Raw genomic sequence first — 13,331 nt, forward strand, 5'->3', positions numbered from 1 at the left:
CTCTGCGCTCGGATTTTTTTTTCTCTCTTCTCCTTTTTTTTTTTATCTCCTTGCTAATTGCTCGTTTTAAAGGTCACATCCTGCAATTATGACTGACAACAATTAATCTCTGTCATTTGAGCCTCATAAACACTCAACTGTCTCGTGTTTAATCATCCGCCCCCGCCGACTCTGTCTTAACAGGTAGTTTTGGCCGAAATAGACTCGGGATCCTGCAAAAAAAAAGGATGTGTGCGTTGATTTGTATCTGGATTTTTAATTGCCCTGCCAAAAAAAAAAAAAAAAAAAAGAAAAGAAAAGAAAAAAAGAGTAGTGTTAGCAAATGTCTCGCTTCCCTGCAAAAAAAGAAAAAAAGAAACCGCTTGTAAATGAGTCAATTTGAAGGATCGATTGGATTATCATTTCGTTTCCACCTCATATGCACGCTTGAGTACAGCCGCGACCAAACAGCGTATTGATCAGGGCTGTTCGGATGTGAGAGGAGGCTGCCAGAGACGAGATCCCGATAATGAAGGAGCTTACTTGTTTGCTTTAAATTCCTCATCAGCTCCAGTTGAGCTGCCGTGATGAACTCTGGAATCCAACACGTCGTAAATCATCAGCGTTTCATTTATTGTATTCTTTTTTAAAAACGCGATTTAAGTCTCATTTTAGGTTATTTCAGGATATTCTGTTTTTTTTATTTCGCTCAGAGTCTGAGTTTTATTTCTGAAGCTATAAAAAAAGATGATGAAATCATAAAATGATGAAAATATCAGATTTTCATGAAGCATTGACGAGAAAGAAGCGGAAACTTTACAGAAACGCTCGAATGATTTATCATTATTATTAATTTGATCAATTGTATTATTATTGTCAGTATTATTATTATAATATTTTTTGAGCCTGCGTCATTACTGTGGACCAATAGTTCATATTAATAATTGGTTATTTTCTAATTTAATTGCACTTCTAAGCGACCCTGGATTGTATTTCTCCCTCATCTGATATTTTAAAATCTTTTATCTTGTATTCTGGACATTCCTCACATTTGAAGCCTTTTCTACACACTCACTACTTTGTTCTGTTTCAGCCTCACATCTTCACAGGCTCGAACACAAACTGAGCCAATTTTACTTTTTTTTTTTTTTTCTAGTGCAGACTCTAAAACGTGCAGGTAGCGTTCATGTTACTGTCTTTTTTTCATTCCCAGCTTTTCTATTCTATCTCCAACTTCAAAAGCGCCCCGAGCGAGTCGTGCCGTGCCGTGCCGAGCCGAGCAGCTCTCAAAAAACCTCTTCCCTGCGAGGCCGACCTGGCGGCAGCCCCATTAGGTTGTAATGCTCTCTAATATAGCCCGAGTCCACCGTCTAATAGATCCAGGCAGGCCTGCCGGCGGCTCTCCCCCCTCGGTAATAACGGGCTGTAATGGAGAGACGAGATGTAAAAAAGCGTCCATGTCAGCAGCACATCGGTGGTTAATGATCTATTAAGTGATCCGTGTGCTTATGGACAGCGAAAAAAAGTGTTGATGCTTGCTTATTCGCCCCTAAGTAGAGTCCCATCCTACGGATTTTAGGAATGAATAACAGAAATAAAATCACCTTTAAAATGTTACATTTAACAGTTGAGGCATGGAGGCTGCAGCGGCTGCAGAGCTTCCCTCAGCTCACATCTCACACCTGCACCGGGCCCGCTCGTTTCACACAGGAGGCCCATGGAGCATCTATAGGAAGAGACACGATTCCCCTCGAAAATATGGATCTGTATTCTGCTCCAGGACCTATCCATGCGTGTGCACCTGCTGTCCGGAGGGCCGGGGCTGCGCTGCGCTGCCAAGACCGGCCGGATCCGCAAAACTTTCGTGTGCATGGAAGGATGCTGTGGCTATGAGGAATACTTTTTACTTTTTACCCTCCTGTTTTTTTTAAAGAGGTAAACTGTTTTATTCGGTTGTCTTTTAGCCGTTTGGTCGTGCGTAATGATTAACTTTAATAGTCCCCCCCCCCACAACCAGTCCTGGAAATGTTGCAGAACAAAACGGAAGGTATCCGCTGTGGAAGGCCCATGACAGGGAGAGTGAGGGATGGAGATGGAGAGACAGGGCTTTTCGGAAGTGCTGCTTTCATGAGGCTTGACGCGGGAGGGAGAGGAGAGAGGCGCAGAGCTGGCGCAGCCCCGGCTCCGGCTTCCAAAAGTTTTTTACGCGTTACAGCTCTCAGTGCGCGGCGACTAACTGAAGTGAGGAATGCGAGTGTGGAGTTCAACGTTCAGACTGTTTTCTCGGGATATTTAGCCGACTTATGTTTATTGTTGTGCTTATTTATGGGTAGGCTTCAGTCGAAACACCTCCTGGTGTCAGTTTTTCCCGCAAATTCGCGTTAAATTACGCACCAAAAGTTTATAATTACAACCTATTTAGAAGCCTTTTAATGAGTGAAACGGCCTCGGACCACAGCATGTAAACAGGTGTCCCCGTTTATTATCTCAATCTGTGTCTAACCATAAAGCAATAAGAACCAGATAAGCTCGAGGAAGCATCCACTTTGTTTTTTATTTTCAAATTTCACTTTGACTCTACATGCGGCGCATCAGTAATCTAACATCTTCCGCTTACAAGGTGAACTTACTCAGGCATTCTTGTTTACCCCCAGACTGATCGATTATCTCTGTGAAAACATGTATTATTAAGACGTGTCGTCTGTGTAAACATGCAGAGGCCAGCCTCTGGAGAAAGCTAACATCACCATCAGGGATAATTGACCGAGGAGTTTAGTTTTTATTTTCTTTCAGGGAAAAACAAGAGGTGAGATAAGTGCAAAAAAAATCTGGCATCTCATTAAAATGAAAAAGGATCGATTTAACAGTGAACCATCAATTGTTTATCTTTAAAAAAAAAAAAGAAGAAGAAGAAATCCCTTTGCATGCTGTCCTCCTCCTGCCCGGGCCTCTGACAGCCATAATTCTTCAGTGTTATCAGCAGTTACACTCTCGCCATTTACCCGCTGAGGAGGTAGTTGCGTTCGCAGGGAAAATTAGAGCTTATTTCTTGTGACAGGGCGCCTCTGGTGGCGCATTGACTCATTGCTAATAGTTTGATGTGTATCATCTGTGACATGCAGTCTTTTTTTTTCTTTCTTTTTGGCACTCACCTCATGCAGAGTGCTCCAACTTCACAACTTCAGTTATTTGGTCCTTTTGTGTGTTGAGAGGATGTAAAAGTATGATGTGGAGGCCGAGGTATAATTGTAGGCCCTTTTCTGAGATTAGATGTCTCTGATTGACGTGTTGTAAATATTACAACAAATAAATGTCAGTACGCACTGTACTGGCTTAATCCCAGAAGAAAAAGAGCAGTAAATCTGCCTTTTGCTGTGGTCATTTCATTAATGTAAATTGCAATGCTATGTACAATAGTTTGGCTCCCGTCCAGCTGGCTCTCTGCTGAGGCTTGTGCGTAACATCGGGTCTTATCATAAACTCAGGGGCCGCGTAACCACAGAATGTAGGCGACACCACAGGAACCGAATATCAAAGTGCAGGCATAACGTAATTAAAGCCCCGTATTCTCTGGTCATGACCACAGTTTACATCTGTGTTTTCTGAGCCATAACAGGCTACCGTAATTCTGCAGAAACGCGCGAGTCACTAAAATCTTATGATGTAGTGAAAGCATGATTTTTACGCACGGCGACACACCTGTTTCTTGTAAAAACTTCTCGCGTCTAGCTGTCTTTTTCCTTTTCGCTTTGCACCAGAATTCTGTCTGTTCGGCTCTAACGTGTCAGCGTTGGGGAGCATCCCTCGCTCATAACCCCTCTCTAATTATCTGCATGTGGAGTTGTCAGACCACATCTCCGGCCTTTATTACATTTCCAGTTCATTTGATATTCTGGAAAATGCACGTCACGTAAAGTAAGCGTGTACAGCAGCAGTGTAAAAAGGCCTCGAATGACTCGACTGAGAGGAGTTTTCCTGTCGTGTGTGTGTGTGTGATGTGTAAATGTTTACGCGAGAGTTTCTTCAGGACACCAGGTTTACCAGAGAGCATCACCAGCCAGCCAGCTAACCCCCAGTGTGTGTGAGTGTGTGTGTGGGTGTGATTGATCTGGTGGTGGGTGGCTGCAGCAGCGGGTGTGTTTTAGGGCTTAGAGATGATACAGCATTTCTTCTTGATTGTCTCTGCCTGAGTCTCCTCTCCTCTCCTCTCCTCTCCTCTCTCCTCCTCTCCTCTCCTCTCCTCTTCTCTCCCCTCCCCTCCTCTCCTCTCCCCTCCTCTCCTCTCCGAACCTGTTGTCATTCACCATGAATCAGAAGACGCTCGCTTTTATCAAACATCTCTACCCTCCCTTTCTTTTTTCCTCCTCCTCTGTCCTCCTCCCTGGCTGGGTGACCTCCTTGCCTCTTGGCTCTCTCACCCCTCTCCTCTGGCCCTGGCCCTAGCTGGCCCTGCCCACCCTGGGTCATTTATCATGGACCAGGAAGGGAGCCCCTGGGCCTGCAGGCCCCTGTCAGCCCCTGCAATCGCCTCTTTGTGGCTCCCAGCAAACAAGTGTCGGATCAGCAAAAGTCTATTAAAGCCTGGTGGGCCTTTCTCAGCCAATTGGGTTCGGGTCACTGAGCTGCTCTCCGTGCTGCTCCGAGAGCTCTTTGTGTCGCCGCCGTTCGCTGACACAGATCCCCACAAGATTAATGATTTTTAGCAGCCATTTGGGTCTCATTCGTAGGGTCCTTCTCTCTTTCTCTCCCTTTGCCCCTTTTCCTCTTTTCTCCACTCATTCTGTCCTCTTTTTTTTTTCCTTTAACCTATTTCTTATCCCACTCTCCCTCCTGATTTCTCGCCGCTCGTTCGCTTTCCCGTTTACTCCTCCTCCCTTCCTTCCTTTCACCGTTAGCCCAATCAATGGTTGGCCGCTCCGTGTCTTCACTTTGTATGCTCATTATCCATGCAAATGTTTTTTTTTTTTTTTTTGTGAACCCTATGTGATAACTGTCTCTGTATTACAATTTTTATGACATAAAGACTTCAAATTGCAGTTGCGAAACGTGTTACTTCACTTGTTTGTACCAGAGTGATTTGCTCCCGTCTGATAAATCCGGCGGATGTTAAGAAACCAAATCAAGCATCCACATTACAGTCCTGGCAGGCTTCCCCGCAGTCGGCCTCCAGAGGTTCGGAGTAATTTGAAATCTTCGAGCCACTTCCACGACTTCCATGTTGCCATGTTCTCAGTGTTGTTTCCAGTAATTACTGCAGGTTAAGTGCACGTCCCGGAGCCCAGTGGAGGCAGCTCTATCCCTCACCTGGGACATGACTCAGCACAGTTCAGGTCATCCGGCCATTTCCCTGACCACTGGACCACACCCCAACCTACTCTAAACCCACAGGACAAGCGCTATTTACGCAGGACTCGTGTTCACTTACATCACGTAATGTAATGGTTGTTTTATTTACTGGCTGGATTTTTTTTTCTTCAGACGCACAGCCTCACACCGACATGTTTAACTATTTAAAGTCCATAAACACACATTTATATTTCTTCTTTATTGTAAAATCTAGCTGTTTTCCTAAACTTAACAAAGAGCCAGAGTTAAATAATGAGTACTTTAAGTGTGCAGACACTTATTTGTCAATGATTTTGCCATTTAAGAACATTCGTAGTTAAATATAAATCGTCTGTCCGGTCTTTGACAACCAGCCCGTTATGACATTTGGACATTTAAGGATAAGTTCACCCAAAAAATGAAAATGTAGTCATTATCTACTCACCATCATCCCAATGGAGAGTCAGGTGAAGTTTTCGGAGTCCAGAGTCATATGTACCGTGAAATAGTTGCTGTAATTGTTCCTGTTCACACTGTCAGTGTAGAGATCCGTCTTTATACATTGTCAGTTCAGTTGACAAAATCCACATTCCTCATTCTGCCCCAAAAATACGTTCTGAAGTCCATCTGAAGCGAATATGAGGCAGTCTGAGTTGAACTAAACAACCTTGGTGTTTTAGTATGACTCTGTTGCAGCTCAGCATGGGAACACTGAGAGGAATGAGCCTGCTGGATTTAACTAATTATCACCTCATTTTAGCTCCAGATGAACTTTTTACTCCCTTTTAGCACAAAAGGAGAGATTTATTCTGGAGGCACGTTAAGAAGGGGTCTCGTCATAATTCAACGGCATAAATAATAATAATAAATTTCAACCTTCTACCACAAGTTTTATGTTGCTGTGTGGTTGGATTAAGGCAACAAAAACACTTGATTCGTTTTAAGAAAGCATGGTTAAACACTGTTAAATAGACCCTTTCACAACATTAAAAACTTTAAAAGGGTTAGGGTTAAGGTTAGTCACTAATCTATGACATGAGAAAAACGTGATTGATCAGTTTCAATGATGTCCCGGAGCAAAATGAATTATGATGTTTGAACACCAACGTAGTGATATGAGATCGTGTGTCCCTTCACAGCCAGTATAGACAACAACTGTTTAACTGTATACATGCTCATGTGAGATATATTCTGATGCCATTCAAGCTCTACTAAACTATTAAAAGACCTGGTCTATAGCTTAAAATTGCTCAATCTTATATCTTAAATATGTATGTACTGTATTTCACAGCCTTCTCTGTCTTTTGATATTTGTGTTACATGCAACAATCTCTTTTATCTCTGGAAAACCTTTCTAGGGTGGAGTGTGTGGGGCAGCAGTGAACAGAAACCGTGTGTGGTCATGTACTGTACGTGTGTATATGTGAAAACATAATATTCCTCCATCCTGTGTGTTAGTGAAGCTGTCAGTGAGGCTGCTGGTCGCTCAGCTCTCCCTGTGTGTTTACAGCGTGTCTGTTTTAGGCCAGAATGGATGAACCCGGCCTGCCGCCATGTCCATCCACCTGCCCTGTTTCCTGTCTGATTAATCTTCTGTGTGTGTGTGTGTGTGCGCGCGCACGTGTGTGCATGGGTGTGTGTTTGTTTGTATGTGCGCCCATGTGTAAATGGTTATAGATGGGGCGACACCACCACACTGGCAGTCTGAATCATTACTCACAAAGATAGGGAGAGACCCGGGGCCGAGGAACCCCTAACATCCTCCTCCTTCCTACAAACACACACACACACATGCACACACACACACACACACACACACCCACACACACACACACATATCCCCAGGTTATTCATTTCTAAGCAGAGTGCCTGGCATTTCACCACATCCACCCCCCTCTGTATTAAGAGACTGAAGCTCCGGGTTCCCTCTCGGAAAAGGGGGAGTGAGGGATGGTTTTCGATTGGGTCTTCTACTCGTTGTTTGCACCCTTCCTCTTTGCCTTCTCGCTCGTCATTTCTCTTAATCTTCCTTTTCCATCTCTTTCTCCCTCTCTCTCTGTCTTGTTCTCTGTTTTTCTCCCTTTTCCTTCCAGGCAAAGTGTCCACTCGCCCCGACAGCTACTTGTTTCACCAAAAGACCAAAGGTAAGGGTGAAAGAAATACCTCTGCTAACTTACAGTTTGTGTTTGTACATTAACTTTTAAATCCATTTACTTTGATTGTCAGCAGCTCATAGCTTCTGGACTAAGCTATCTCAGAATTCACACTGATGATGGAAGGAGCTCCTGGAAGAGCCAATGAGGCCCTTCTTTTTTTACACCTAAACAAACTGAATAAACAAACTCTGAACTGAATAAACAAACTCTGAACTGAATAAACAAACTGACTTATATGTGGCGGACCCTGCCACCTTTCTTGTTTCAAACAGTGTTCTGGGGAGCTTATTTTCATCCCAGAGCAGCTTGTTTATTAAGTTATGTGTGTGTATTATAACCTCATTAACATTGTGAATATTGAAATTCCTCTCCCAAAACTTCATAGTGCCCCTTAAAGTTCTGCTGTTCTATAATTACTAATTATAAGCATTACAGGCAGCTTCGCCAATCAGTGCCACCGTGCTCCCCTCATTCAGTGGAAAGAGTTCAGAGAAGGTGAAACATTCACAAATAAGAGACGGATGTAGAATTTAAGTTCCTGCCACAGTTTCTCTCGGCATATTTGTGATAATCATTAGGGACAAAAAAGCAAATATTTATTTGGTTGTTTGTTTTCTTCTCAGGTTGAAGAAAAAGCCCTTTGTTTTTGTGGAATATATGAGGGCAATTATAACCCCATCATGAAGAGACCGCGGACCTAAACAGAATGGTAAAATGGTGACATCGTTGAATATCCTCATCAAGAGCAACGCAGCACACGGGAGATAACAAATGTGTGTCGTTGTGTGTTCGTACATTTGATTCCAGGCAAAGGTGTGTTTGTGGTCTTCAGCCGCTTGAACGTGTCTGCTGTTTATAGCGCATATGCATGAGTATACGTGTCCACAGCAGTATGTATGCATGTGTTGGAAGGGGGTATGTATGTACGGGAAGAGAGCCTGTAAATAAATCTGTTTGGGGATTGGGGGTGCGGGGATGAAATATGGTCCCAGGGATGTGGAGCAATGTGAAAAACTCGGCAACGCCAGGGAATAACAAATCTCCTGATGTCGCCTCGCCGCAAAATAAATACACTCCCCCGTACAAGTCATCCATCTGGACTATGAGTCGCAACAAAGACGCCCCCAATACATCCCCAACACACATGTCCACACATGCACCCACCACCCCAACCCACACAGCAGCCATATTTATTCACACGTTTATTTATATGTTTGTTTGTTTGTTGAATTAAATGAAAACAGCTCGTGGGAGATTGGAAAGTCTATTTATTTTATGTTTTTTTGTGAATGATTATTCACTCCCTCCTCCTCCGCCGCCACCACCACCACCTCTCCGTAAAACGCTGTCTGTCTTAATGGTTGGTTTGAAGGGGTGCATGGTGGATGGAGGAGGAGGGAGGGGGTTCGTGTACCGGGCGTTTTAACTAATGATCGATCACGGGGGATTTAATAATTAAATTTCAGCCTTGACAATTTAAAAGTCTCCCCACACACGTAAGTCGACTGAATGAGGAAAGAGGCAAAGATGAAAGATTCCGCCTGCAGCAATGTATCAGATGGATTCAACATCTAATACATTATAGGGAGCGTGTGTGTGCGCGCGCGTGTGTGTGTTTGTTAGCATAGAGCTGTACTGGTTTTAGCTCATGTGCATGCACGTACACACACACACACACACACGCACACGGTACTGTCTTTTCCTGACATAAAAGCTGCAGCAAGTACGTTCAACTAACCATGTAGGCCCAGCAGATTCCTCTTTCCTTTCCTTGTCGGGGGCCTAAAGAGACAAAAAACAGCATAAAGGCATTCAAAGTGTTGTTTTTTCTCTCAAATTCAGATCTTCTTTAGTCCAATTAAGGCCCATTCTCCTGGCTTAATTAGGTCATGCTTGTGTGTGTGTGTGTGTGTGTGTGTGTGTGTGTGTGTGTGTGTGAGGGTCACTCCGTGCCTCCCAGGGATGAATATTAGCCCTCGTTGTTTGCAAATAGGTGATGTATGGTGGCCATATCTCTCGGTGCTGGATGTTTTTTAGAAATTTCCTCTCCTTTATCAATTGACTAACAAACCCATGTATCACTGCCACTCTCTCCCACTCCCCACATAAATTAAATAACCATCTCTCTCCTCTCTCCTCTCTCTCTCCCCATGCCTCTCACGTCCTCTCTCGTCTGTTCCTCCGTGCTCCCCGCGTCCCTTTTCATTACTCCTTTAAGCTTTATTCGTTTTATTACGTTTTGTACGTTTTTATATCGGCTTCGCGTGCGCACAGCAGTCGCCGGCGATGCTGTGGGAGTAATAATGATGCAGTTGTAACGTACACCTCGATCACAAATTTCCCTGTAATGTGATGGAGACAATAAAGGTGCTTTTCACTGATTGCCACTCCGCCTCCAGCATGTTATTTGATGTGCTCATCATCAGGTGACGTTTGGCATATTTAAGGACGGATCATCATAAGTGAAAATATGTTTACTCGTTGCTGTTTACGACTGTGATGCCTTCTAAATCTGCTGCCTTTTCAGATGGACGGCGGGTAAAGAGCTACAGGCTAAAGCTGGGCGAGTTCCTCTCCGTCACACGATGATGACAGGAGGCCGATTATGCCGGAGTGCCATATTGTAAACTACTCATCATTAGCGGGCCCATCCAGTCTAACGACCGCACTGGAGATAAACAGGGGCGATGTGGAGAGCCATCTTAATCAGGAGGGCCGTTTAGGAGTGGGGCTCTGTCATTACGCACAGCTGTATCACACCAGGATATGGGAGATGCTGAGCTGTAAAGCGGCACAGCGAAGCCGGCCCAGGCACCAGCCCCGAGCTCCACAGGGGTTCAGTGTTGTTCTGATCGCCCCTTTAAATCCGTAACGATCAAGAATAGAAAGATAAGTGCCTGAAACATCCAGCCAAGTTAAATTATTACCCACCATTGAAGGTCTCTAGTCACAGCCTCCCAGGGACGCTCGCACAAACTTAAGTCAATAGCATGAGAGGGAGGGGGAGGAGGGGATGTGAGATGAGTTCGAATTTGTAGTTTATGCGAATCCCACTCCCTCGCTCCTTCTGTCTCCTCCGCTCTGTTTATACACAGCACTCCCCTCCCTGCTCGTCTCGCCTTCCAAAAAATCATCAGTGTAAAACAAATAGATGTCTAATCATGAGAATGGCACTCCTCTAACACGTGTGTACACACTCAACACGAATAAATAACTCCAAGGAGGATCTGCTTGTCTTTCCAGGTCAGTGAACCTACCGTGTAGACAAATACCTATGGATAGCGTTGCCTTATTTTCCGTCTGCTCCTTCCACTTATTCCCATGCTTTAAGGAACATACTTTCACAAGCAAATGTTTTACAAGTGAAATTGTAGAAGTCTGTGTGGGACTTTTGTCCGAGTATTTGTCAAATATAATTATATCCCATGAACCTGCCATCTTCAACTTGGAGATTGCCCTTGCGTCCAGTTTTTCCCAGTGGTCACTCGCAGTACTGCAGCAAAAGATTTCCCGCGGCCCAAACATTTAAGTGCTGAACGAGGTCGATTATGACTCTCTTTAATATTATCGTAAGCCAAATGGAGCAGGTCCGACCAAATATCGCTGATGAGACTGAGACTGCAGTTACACTGCGAACAGGGGACACCACAGTCTGGCACCAGAGCTCGATTCGGTGACGTAATGACCCTTCATTTTTTTATTTTTAGGTCCCTTGCACATAACCAGGAGGTCAAAAGAGAGAGAACAATTTACATAATGCTCCATCAACCCATCAATCAATTAATTTTATTAAACTACTTCCTCTTTTATTCTCTGTTTGAACACGGCATTTTTCAGATTCTCACACACTCAGATCTCTCTACGCTTCCTCTTTTCTCCCCCTCTTGTGTTGTCGTCATCCGGTGCATCCGGCAATCTCCCTCATCATATCTCCCAGTAACCCCGCTCTCCTGCCCCTCAGATGGACAGGCCTGAGTTGTCTGGACAGGCCGTAGCTCTCCCCACAAACGCTTGAACAATTGGAGGTAAATACGTTGGAGACAGCCCATTTGTTTTGTGCCGGCGGTGATGCATGCTTTTGCAGCAAGCAGCACATTTTTACCACGCAGCCCAAAGCAGCTGTGAGTAATGGACTGCTCTGGCCTGTCCACTCATTCTGCTATTTTTATTATTGTCTCCCTTATAGTTTTCATTTTTCATATTGGGGGGGAGAGAGAGAGAGAGAGAGAGAGCACACAGCATTCCCTTCAAGTATGTTCTTTCCCTAAAAGAGGCGGGAAGTGAGTGGCCCCACATCCCCCCGCTCCTACTCGCTTCATCATCTTCCATCAAGCGTCCCCCTCGCTTTTTTTAGTCGGACTGACAGATTTTGTCGGATGCCAGGAAGAGACAAATAAGGGATTATCAACAGACAGCACAATAATTCAGGTTGGACAGCTTCATAATAATTTTTCATCCATCCATCACCATGCTTCTCTGGCATGCTGTCTGGTTCAGCCTCTGGGGACCTCGGGGTATTCTTGGATCAGGAGACCTGAGAGCCTGTGACGAAACGGGCAAAAAAATAAAAAAAAACAAGCTTGAACTCAAATGAACAGAATATAATAATGTGTGCTTACAGTAGAAGCTGTAACCACAGAGCTGAAAGAGCTCGGCTTTGAAGATGATTCACTTAGTAGCTAAAATTATCTGCTGCCGCCGGCCCCGGGGAAGAAGACTGGTATTTTGCATTGAGGCACTTGTATGGGCACCTATAATGGGTGCCTCTTAATTCCACTGACAGCTTTACAGGACCTGAGTTATGTAGCGTGAGCCGTGCTGCTCGTTAGGCCCTCGCCAGGTTTTGCACTGCGTTACACTAATACACCCACCTCCCCCTCCGCCTCTGCCCTTTCCCCCCTACACACACATAAAATCACACACATGTATGAGGGCTCGCGCTAAGAGCTGCCGGCCCACACAATTCCTCTGCACACCTTTCTCGTATAATGGGGGTTATTTGTTCAAGTTGCTCGGCTGATGTTCGTATCAGATTTATTTCCTTCGCTTCTTGCCCTTCATTTTGTGCTCCTCTCTTCTCCTCCACCTACATTTTCCTCTCCCCTTATCCTCTCTCTCGTCGTGCCCACCGGGCCGACCACCATCTCCCCCTCCTCCATCGCCTCCCCCCCTCTGCTCCCGCACCGACAGTAGCAGGGTCCTGCTGTGTGATCCATCTCTGTCAGCCTGCTAAAATGATAATGCCAATTAAATCAGAGGAGTAATTGCCCTCCGCTGCCTCTGATCCCCTGCAGACCATCAACAGGAGCCGTGGCCCCAAATACGAATGAGACCCGGGGGCCCCCAGAGGCCCTCGTCTGGGCGTGAGCGTGAGGACAGGTGGGGAGGGGGAGAGGGAGAGGGAAGGGGTGGAGAAGCAGGGCAGAGTGGGGGAGGAGGGGTGATTTGTAACTTTTAACCTCCACTGATCACCGATGGCCTTGACAAGGGAGGAGTGTAGGGAAGAGGAAGAGGCACACAAACACACCAGTGGAGATGCTGGTCGTTGTTGCACATGGATGAACACACACACATGTGTTCAAGGTCGCTGTCAAAGGACTTATGGCCCTTGCCACCGCGTGCAGACTCTCAGTGTGAGGAGCCTAATAGGAAGTGAAAGGACTATCTGGCAGCGGACTGTAACACCACTGATCAGAGGTGACACAGCTGCACTCCCAGGTCAGCCAGGCGGCCATTATTACCACCATCCCGCACACAAATTCACTTTTAGGGTTTTTGTCTTCCCTCTGATAACGTGCACAACACACGGTTTGGTCCTCAGTATCTAATCAATGATCTTTATAGCTTTATGTTTCCTCTGTCTTCTGTAGA

The 13,331-nt window shown here is 45.2% G+C and overlaps 1 long non-coding RNA gene across 1 annotated transcript; it reads left to right on the forward strand.

Annotated features, from left to right (window-relative positions):
* Window positions 1-1,674: 1,674 nt before the first annotated feature.
* On the forward strand, window positions 1,675-9,664 carry LOC115585232 (uncharacterized). Its single transcript, XR_003984674.1, has 3 exons — window positions 1,675-1,914; window positions 7,398-7,448; window positions 8,084-9,664. It is a non-coding gene; the product is annotated as an uncharacterized LOC115585232 (long non-coding RNA).
* The last annotated feature ends 3,667 nt before the right edge of the window (window positions 9,665-13,331 follow it).

The sequence above is a fragment of the Sparus aurata genome, chromosome 7 (assembly GCF_900880675.1).
Source record: "Sparus aurata chromosome 7, fSpaAur1.1, whole genome shotgun sequence".
In the NCBI taxonomy this organism is placed as follows: Eukaryota; Metazoa; Chordata; class Actinopteri; order Spariformes; family Sparidae; genus Sparus; species Sparus aurata.